The sequence below is a fragment of the Gorilla gorilla genome, chromosome 8, assembly GCF_029281585.2.
Source record: "Gorilla gorilla gorilla isolate KB3781 chromosome 8, NHGRI_mGorGor1-v2.1_pri, whole genome shotgun sequence".
In the NCBI taxonomy this organism is placed as follows: Eukaryota; Metazoa; Chordata; class Mammalia; order Primates; family Hominidae; genus Gorilla; species Gorilla gorilla.
Window position 1 is genome coordinate 130,105,858 of NC_073232.2, and position 10,631 is coordinate 130,116,488.

Sequence of the window (10,631 nt, forward strand, 5' to 3'; positions counted from 1 at the left end):
TGACGTAACTCAACTTGGAATGATTTCCAGTTACACCCATGAAGAGGAGAGCAATCATTCCCAGGGAAAGTATACTTGTTCTCTGGTGCTGGTTGCTCTCCTTATCCTATAGCAATGTCTGCATGTCTGTTCTTTTTCATTCATTAAGCAAATGTTTATTGGGTGTCTGCTATGTATCCTAGGTAATAAAAATAAACCAGGGACTAAAATAGATATAGATTCTGCCCCTACTGGAAGTTTCTATCTAGTGGAGACACACACACACACACACACACACAAAACAAGTATACAAACATAACTATATAATTGCAAATAGTAATAAATGCTGCAAGGGAAACAGACAAAGTGAAACACCCTAAGAGGAGGGGCACCTATTGAAGTAGTCAGGGAAGGACTCTGGGACTCGGTGACATTGAAGCTGAGAGCTAAATCATGAGAAAGGACATATGGTAGGAAGAAAGGATGAGCTGAGGTAAGGGAACAGAACTGCCAAGCCCAGCCCTGGGTCAGGGAAGGGGTCAGTGTGCTGGGGAGACCGAGAGACAGAGGGCAGAGGCAGAAATAGGAGCTGTCATGCAGGGCCCTAGAGGCCATGGCAAAGTGCCTGCATGTCATTCTCAGTAGGGATTGGGGCAGCCGCAGCAGGATTTTAAGTAAGGGATGACATGGATGTCAATGAGCAGGTACAGCTGCTCACAGGCAATGGGAACTGAATTTCACTGCTCTCTGGAGGTGGATTTCAGAACATACTTCACATTTGTAAGGGGCACTGGGCCAGGTTGTGGTAAGAATATCATAAAAACATTTGATCTCATCCATCAGAGAGCAAGGGGCTGCAAGGAGTGGGGACAAGTGGGCTATCTAACCCAGATGAAGACTCGCAGTGCTGAAATTCCAGGCATGTCTGCTAATTGAACACTTGAGTAGCACTTACTATGGGCTAGCACGTCCCTGTGGGGCAGGTAGAGTTGCTAGAGAATGCTGTCATTTTTCTAGAGGACGTAGAAACCTTATTTATGAGCCTTACCCATTTGAAATTAAGAGTCTACTTCTCAAAGCTTCTGTGAGGCTAATAGGAAGAGATGAGTGCTACATGCCGGTATTATTCTTAAGAAATAGCCATTTTCCACCCCTGCTTTTTTTGTCTATAGAAAACAGTTTTCCAAGCAGAAAAAAAAAACGAAACCATGTAATTAGAATTATAGGCAATTTTGAACTTAGCTTAGGCACACATTTCAATCCTGTTGCAAACACCCATTCAGCACAAGTGCTGGGCTAATTATAAATCATTTCTTTTTATTCATTAAGCCAGAGTCCCTGAGGGCCCCCACAGAGGTGTGTTCTATTGGATGGTTTCAAGGCCCTCTGTGTTTGACGGACCTCCTTTGTCATCTGGTGTTGGGGGACAGGCCTAACAGGTGTTTTACAGCTCAGTCAGGCCATATCAGGTTCTTACTGAAAATGCTTAAATTTCAGAAAACACACTTGCCTCACACCATAGCCAAAACCATATGAGGCAAAGAGATGTTGTTACAGCGCTCTTCTGAACTCAAAAGGATAAAATGTATCTTTCTTTAACATCAGTTCAAATTGGAGAAGTTTGAATGTTTAATGATTTTTAAAAACTGTTATTTCTTTGTACTTGACAAGATTTCCCCTTTGGAGTGGGTTTGTTTGAGTGAAAGCTCTTAACCAAAGACTGGATTTTGAGGTCTGAGATTATATTTTCAATACCTACCAGAAGTTAGCTGGTGCAGCTGCTTTGCATGAAAAAGTATGAATATGCGGTTTTGGTTAAATTATGGAATTTTAAAACATTGTAGTACCTTTAGAAAAAGACAACTATGCCTAAAAATCTTATTTTAAAAATGTGAGCATATAATGAACTTCAATGCTTCGATACATGGTTCGGCCAGACTAATTCAAATGAATTTACATTGGTCACAATATTTACATTTAAAAGGCGTAATTTTCTGAATGCAATGAGGTCCTTGGGGGTATTTTTTCCAACACTATCTTTGTGAAGTTTTGCTCAAGTGTCTTTCTTGATAGTTATAAAAGAAATGGTATAACCCTCACAGGGTCACAGCTCTGACATCCCTGTTTCACTGGAGGGAGAACATGTGGCCTCTGCCTTTAGGGTGTTTAGAGGGCAGGAGAGGCAAGCCAGAGGAAACAGACACTCCAGGCTCCACTCTGCTCCATTATGGGACCACATTCTCAAAAACACTCGTGTGTGTGTTTGTGTGTGTGTGTTGTGTTGTTGTTGTTGTTTTTAACCTATGTTTTTTGGAATTTCGTGATGAGATTGCTCAGTTTAACCGAAACCTAGAATGATTTCCTCAATGGCCAAGAACGATAAAACGAGATTCAGTTGTGAGTTCTGGCTTTCAAATGGAAGCTGGCTTGCTTAGAGATAGATAGGTTTGCTTATCTGTCAATGGGCCAGTGAACCTGGCCCAAATGCAAATGAGGCAAAGCAAAACAAAACAAAAACAATGATAGAGAAAGGACAGAGATACAGATCAATTGGACAGAATATAGGGTGCAGAAACAGACCCGCGCATACATGGTTGATTGATTTTTTTGACAAAGGTGCAAAGGCAATTCCATGGTGAGAGGATGGTCTCTTTAATGAATGGTGCTAGAGCAATTCAATATCCATGTACTAAAAATGAAGCTTAATCCAGGCCTCACATTCCACACAAAACTGACTCAAAACAAATTACAGATCTAAATATAAAATATACAACGATAAGGCTGTTAAAAGACGTCAAAAGAACATCACTTTGCCGTAAAGCCATCAAGGTTTTATTCATTGGACAGAAAGTATTTTTTAGGTACAACATCAAAAGGATGATCCATTAAAGAAAAAAATAAATTTGATCTCATCAAAATAAAAACTTTTGTTTTTCAAAAGACAGTTAAAAAAATAAAAAATAAAACTGCCACACATCAAGAAAAAAATATTCACAAATGACACATCTAATAAAATACTTGTATGCAGAGAATACATATAAGGAACTCTCACATTGTGTTCTCAATGAGAACACAAAAGCCTATTTTTAAAAAATGGGGCTGGGTGTGGTGGCTCACGCCTGTATTCCCAGCACTTTGGGAGATCGAGGCGGGCAGATCACAAGGTCAGGAGTTTGAGACCAGCCTGGCCAACATGGTGAAACCCTGTCTCTACTAAAAATACAAAAATTAGCTGGGTGTGGTGGCGCTTGCCTGTAGTCCCAGCTACTCGGGAGACTGAGGCAGAAGAATCGCTTGAACCCAGAGGCAGAGGTTGCAGTGAGCTGAGATTGTGCCACTGTACTCCAGCCTGAGTGACAGAGTGAGACTCCATCTCAAAAAAAAAAAAAAAGGACAAAATATTTGAATAGAAACATCAACAAAGAAGATACACAATGCAAATAAAGTTATAAAAATATGTATTAGCCGTTAGGGAAATGTAAATTAAAACCGTAATTTAGACACCTCTCCACACTTCTTAAAATGGCTAAAAAGAAAAAACACAAAAATGGATATACCAAGTTTTGGTAGAGATAGGTAGAACTGGAACCCTCATACATTGCTAGTTGGCATACAAAATGGTACATCCACTTTGGAAAGCTGTTTGGTAGTTTCTTGTTATGTTAAACACACACTTATCAGATGACTCAACGATCTTACCTACTCCTAGGTATTTACCCAAGTGAGAGGAAAATTTACGTTCGCACAACAATTCTATGTGCATGTTTACAGAGGCTACATTTATAATCACAAACAGCTGAAAACAACTCAGATATTCCTCAACTGTGGAATAGATAATGGAAGATCCATACAACGGGTGATGACATTAAAGGTACGCCAGATAACATCACTCATCATGTCCCATGAATATCAGGAGGTACCCACTAATGCAACGGGGGCACCTCACCTCTGTGGCGTTCTCCCCACCAAACCCTCACTCTAACTGAGGAAAATGTCAAACAAATGCAGATTGAGAGACATTCTACAAAACACTGACCAGTACGCCTCAAAACTATCAAGGCCGTGAGAAAGAGAAACGACTGAGGGATGGTCACAGATTTTCTGGAACAAAGAAAGGACATTCATGAAAAAAAAAAAAAAGAAACTGGCAGAATTCAAATAAGGTCTGGAATTTAGGTAAGAGTAACTTATCAATATTGGTTTCATAGTTTAGACAGATGTGTCATGGTAACGTACGATGGTAACATTAATAGAACGTGAAGCCAGGTGAAGAGTCTATAGGAACTCTGCATTCTTTGCAAATTTTGTAAATCTTTAATTATTTCTTTTTTTGTTGCTTTGAGACAGGGTCTCACTCTTTTACCCACACTGGAGTGCAGTGGTATGATCACAACTCACTTCAGCCTTGACCTCCTGGCTCAAGCGATCCCCCAATCTCAGCCTTCTGAGTAGCTGGGACCACTGGTGCACACCACCATACCCAGCTAGTTTGTTTTGATATTTTGTAGAGACAAGGTCTCACTATGTTGCCCAGGCTGGTCTTGAATTAATAGGCTCAAGCACTCCTTCCACCTCAGCCTCCCAAAGTACTGGGATTACAGGAGTGAGCCACTCCACCCAGCTGCTATACTCATTTCAAACTAAAAATTATTTAAAAATAAATATGCCAGATGCATAGCAGGCACTCAATAAATGATGATTATTACTATTCTTTTGAGGAGAAAGCATTGGTAGGAAAAGCAAATTACAAAACTTCCATCTTACATTGCATAGCAATTCAAAGATGTTGAATGGCTCCTACCAACATTATTTCACATATTGAGTCATAACAGCTTAGAGCTAGAAAAGATGAAAGTATTATCTGGCCCAATCCCCTCGTTTTCTAAATAAAGAAACAGAAGGCCAAGAAAAAGGATCAAAAAGAGGAAAAATAACAGTAATGTTGCAGTAACAGAAATAATATTAAGAGTTTTTAAGAAGTTACCATAACAACAGCAAACAACAACTATATCTCAGGCACTGTCCTAGGAACTTTGTGCCGATTTATAACAACCCTACAAGATACATTTTATAATAGTCTTTATTTTACAAAGGGTGAAGCTGAGGGTCAGAGAGGTTAAGTAACATGCACAGGATCACACAGCTAGCAAGTGGTAAGGCTGGGCTTTGAACCAAGGAAAAGAAAGGGAACTAACACTCATTGGGCACCTACCACCTAGCACAGGGGTCCCCATCCCGGGTCATGGACCACCATGGCCTGTTAAGGACCTGACCACACAGTGGGAGGTAAGCGGTGGATGAGTGAGTGAAGTTTTATCTGTCTTTACAGCCACTCCCCACTGTTCCTGTTACAGCCTAAGCTCCGCCTCCTGTCAAGATCAGCGGCAGCATCAGATTCTCATAAGAATGTGAACCCTTTTGTAACCGTGCATGCGAGGGATCTAGGTTGCGTGCTCCTTATGAGAGTCTAATGCCTGATGATCTGTCTCCCATCACCCCCACATGGGACCATCTAGTTGCAGGAAAACAAGCTCAGGGCTCCTGCTGGTTGTACATTATGGTGAATTGTATAACTATTTCATTATAGATTACAATGCAATAATAATAGAAATAAAGTACACAATAAATGTAATGCTCTTGAATCATCCCCAAACCATCCCCCCACTGCCTGGTCCATGGAAAAATTGTCTTCCACAAAACCAGTCTCTGGTGCCAAAAAGTTTGGGGACCACTGACGTAGCAGTCTAGGTGCCAAATATCTCCTCAACCTTAACTCACTGAACTCCTTACAGATCAGTACCTTTATCCCAAATTCATCCATGAGGAACTCAAGGTTTATGTGATTGTCCTGCCACAAAGGTGCCAGATGGCAGAGCTGGGACTTGAACTTGGCTCCTAGTGCCCTCGACCATAATTGGCTTAAGACTGGTAGAATAGGCCAGCAAGAGCAGACTGGAGGCCTTGCCTTTTCATTCACTTTTTGTTCTACACTCAGGACAGCTTAGCTAACCCAGCTGTGCAGCTTTTACAGTTTTCTGTTTTACATGCAGAAAAGACATCTTCTGTCTATAATTCCTGAAGACTTGGGGAACTGACCTAGGGCTTTTAAGATCTCCAGGACACAGAATGACAAGCATATCCATTTTCCAAATTTCCAAATTCACCCAATACCTGTATTAACAGAGTCAGTAAGATGTTAACATACAATAATATTAGCTGAGGCTGATGTCTGATGCTCTGGCCAAGCCCTTACTGTCCGCGGCTGAGAGGATATGAAAAGTGTAACATGTATTTAGACATATTGGGGAAAAGCACAAAGCGATCATCTGTTTGTATCCCCCTCCCATATGTGGCCACAAATGGAACACATTGAAAAGGTCATGAGAGATCAGGAGATTTAGTGAACTGGGCACAATACGGCTTTGTGGTCCGGTTTATTTTCTCATGACAATGTAAAATATAGATTGAGATAAACTAAAATCCCTCATATTTGGTTTTATAGCTTAAATTCATAAATTCTCCACATTCATTAGAAAGTGATGTATTATCTGCACCCACTTGAAAAGATAGTATCCCAAGGGATGGATACAAGAATATTAAAAAAAATTCCTGATCAAAGAAATATTGCTTCTTTCTTCCTTTCATTGAGCAGATGTGCAATGTGTCCAGAGAAAGAAATAGAGAAATTCCTGAGTGATTTATTTGATGAACCTAGTCTTAACCGAGGTTATTGCATGCCTGATATCATGACGGGGATTATTAGTTTCTAGTTGAAAATGACCAGAGAGAGTCCTGTTCACTTCATCAATATGGTCCATTTATAGGTTGTCAGGGAGGCGACATCGTGCAGCCACGGCACTTTGTCTTGGAGTTATTTCTCTATTAGATGCTTGCTTGTCTTCATCACGAAGACTTCTGGCTATTTAAGAAAACCCAGACCAGGGAAGATATGTCTGTTCTATCCCAGCATTTAAGACATTAAAAGCAGATGCATCACTTAGGAAAATGAGTCTTTTATTCATAGAGGCATCACAAAAGCACTTTTTGCCACAGAAAAATAAAAACAGATCAAAAAATGAACTTTTTTCTAGGGTGAGAGTTGACTTTGCTTTAGCTAAAAGAGATACTTCATATATCCAGTGATTCCCAGATTTTGTGAAGCAATAAAATTATTTTTAAAAATTGGTGTATGGAGCTCTATGTAGGATTGACAATTCTTTATTTTGCCAAATCAAATCATTCAAATCTTTTCAGAAATTTATATATTGTCTTCAACATTCTATAAAGAAAGGACATGTTAATACGCACATGAAATTTTAAAAGCACATAAAAATTTTAAAAAGAACATAATCTCAGGGAAAAAGGCATTACTTCCTAGTAGAGAGAGCATAAAGGTCTCTCTCTATAGACTCAAGAAGCTGCAATCATTTATCAGCGCTGGACTGCAGACAATCTTTGAGAACCCCTGGAAAATCTGGTAGAATCTGTAAGGAGCGAGATTGATGTTAGAGATGAAAACTTCATGTTCTGAAATTTTTTTGTAATTCTAAAATACTTGACTAAATGGTTACAGCATGAACAGTAATAATGAGTAGGTAGTACCATTTATTAAGTACATACTAGATGTCAGCTCCTTACTATGTGGGTGACATGTGGGTGTCTTTTAATCCTTGAAGCAACTGGTAAAATCAGTATTATTATTGCCACTTTATGGATTAGACACCCAAGGCCTGGAGAAGTCACACATTTTGCCCAAGGAAATTCAATAGAAGTAATGGAGCTGGGATCCCAATTCAAGTTCCTCTGAATCAGAAACCAGCGCACCAGCCACTCAGTACCCTGCCTCCTTCTGACTGTGTTCTACTCTACTGACTTACGGGCCTATTTTCCCACATGTACTCAGTGTCTTTTTTGCCTTCAAATCCTCAACACTCAGTGCAGAGCCTGACCAATAGGAGACACTTAATAAATGCTTATTTTTAAAGAAATGAGTAAATGAAGACTTCTAGTTTTGGAAATTTGTTTTGCACATAGGATGGTGTGAGGATTAAATCAGATCATGTAACAAAGCACTTAAAACCACGCCTGACATAACACAGGAAGTCCCTGATATATGTGAGTGACTGACTTTCATTACTGGTGTTGAGAAAATCAGCTCACCTTTGAGAAAGCTCTCCTGGCTTGGTCTGCTGGAGAAGTACTAGCAGCCTCACAGAGGAATCTTCTAGCAGAGTATCTTCTATAGAAAGATGTAAGAAAAAAAATTCAGAAATGACAATTTGTAAAATGCCCATGTGTCCTTTTTTGTTCTTCTTTTGCTATACATATTATCATTATAACACATCATGATTTTTATATATATTTATTATATATATTATTCTGTAATATATACTATGCATAATTGTATTATATAATTTTATAATATATAATTATATGAAATATATAGATTCTATAGAATATATATAGATTACATATAGATGAGAATATATATTCAATATATATGATATACATAGAATATTGATAATATTGATGGGAATATGTATATTCAATATACATCACATATATTGAATATTGATTCTCTAGATAGATCATAGATCATATATAATATAAAGTCCTTTCTCTTGTGGATAAAGGATTTGCAAATTAATAATAAATAAAAGCAGTCCTGAGGGTCTTCTTGATGAAAGGATTTTTAAAACAAACCTTGCTTTGTTAGGCCTCAAAGGAAACTTATAAGAGTTTGAGCATTGTGGTTCTTCTCCGTAGAAGATTGGAAGTACAAACTCTTCCTTATTTGAAAAAGCAGAGTTGATTACTGTATTTAGAAAGAACTCCCTGACCTTCTCTGTGGATATTCTTTATAGATACAGTCTTAAACTCAAGCTGAGAAATTTGTTTTCATTTATGTGTACAGTCCCATGGAAGCTGGAATTGCGAGTCAGACTATATTACTAGCATCAGGGCATCATGTTATTTTCCCAGAACTTTGCTGGAAATTTTCCAAGATGGTAATGAGAAAACTATTACAACAAGGCCCTTTTGACTCTGATTTCTCTACTCTAAATTACAAGAGGTCCAGGGACAATCCTTCCCAAGGCACAGTCCAGGAACAGATCGAGAAGGCGATGTCCTTGCTATATTTTATTTCAGTTACTGATACTCCCCTGGTTTGTCTGCCTTCTTGGACAGATGTTTCTCTGGGCAAAGCAGCCCTGGCTGATGAAATGATTTCTAAGTCTCTTCCATCAGCAGGATCAGGGGACAGGAGACTGGTTACTCTTCAGCCCTTCAGATGAGTAAAAGTGTTGAAAGTCAGGGTTACCATGAAGCAGAACTTACAAATGCCTTCAGTCTACTAAGTTGCACTGTGGATAAAGACCTCATTGCATTTTGCCTTATAAAGTAACTAGGGTTTACCTCAAAATAAAAAGGACAAAAGAGAACATTTAGGAAAAATAAATTTCATGCCAGTTTATTTTTCCCCATCAGAAACAGGCTAATTTCTGGCACATGGTACCCTATGTTCATGCTTGGTGTGATTTCAATGTAGTAAGTTTTAGACTCTGGTGCTGACAGGTAAACAACCATTTTCCAACCTTACCTGTAGATGGAAAAATATAAGTGGCTTCAAAATAACGAATGATTAAATATTGCTTGTAATATGCTAGCAGATACATAATGCCTACATTGAGTTTTTCAAAAATAATTTTATAGGTATACATTTTAAAAAGAACTATAGGTCAATTCATAGATACATACTTTTTTTTCATACATAGACATATTAAAAAGATTACTTTTTTCATAGATAGATGTTTTCCAAATAATTATGGGTTAAATAAAAGCATCTTTTTACATCCTTGTTGGGAGAAAATTATGCAGAAAAATCCTTCAGCAGCATAAACTTTTACCTCTGCAGACCACTTCCTTTCTTTCAGGAACAATACATTTGAGTGAACCAGAGTATCTCTGCCATTTACATGCAGAATATCCCTTCCAACAGGAGCAATTGGATGTTATACCTGAAACCATGTTCAAACAGGAATGATGTTAAGGGCACAGAATGTAAAGATGACTTTGTTTTGTTGTTTTCAAGGTAGATTCTCAAAGACCTATGGCTCACAGGCCCCAGCCTTTTTGCAGCAAATTAAAAACAGAACTTAAAACTTAAAAACAAAACCCATCTTTTCTATACTAGATCAGGCCCTAACAGTTATTTTATTTAGACAAAAAGCTTGATTCAGAACCAACTTCTCTCCTCCTCCCTCTCACTGCCTCCCTCTCAGTCTGCTTTAAAGGTTTTTGTTTTTGTTGCTTTTTCAACCAATTCTCTTTGCACTTGTGAAGGATAATGAATTGGTGCTCTTAGAGGAACTTGAACTTCTCCGATAAAAGATGTTTAAAGTCGTTAACATTGACATGATTATCTTCAGAGTTTGGCCCTATTAACTTGATTATTGAACCACTGTTTATTATCATTGTCACAGTGCTTAACTGCGAAAGGTCAGATCAGAACGAAAGAACCCAAGATAGAATGACTGATCTTTAAATAAAATAGCTGCTGTCATATGCTCCCTTTTCAAGATGGAAGACACAAAATGCTTCTGACTTCAACACCGGGAAAACACCAAGTTATGTTGGGAATCTGCAAATGT

At 38.5% G+C, this 10,631-nt stretch overlaps 1 long non-coding RNA gene across 1 annotated transcript; it reads right to left on the reverse strand.

The window, feature by feature from the left end:
• Positions 1-7,389: 7,389 nt before the first annotated feature.
• LOC134759186 (uncharacterized) lies at positions 7,390-9,984 on the reverse strand. The gene is made up of 3 exons (XR_010135125.1): positions 9,888-9,984; positions 8,140-8,218; positions 7,390-7,463 (listed from the first exon to the last, which is right to left on the reverse strand). It is a non-coding gene; the product is annotated as an uncharacterized lncRNA (long non-coding RNA).
• Positions 9,985-10,631: the final 647 nt, after the last annotated feature.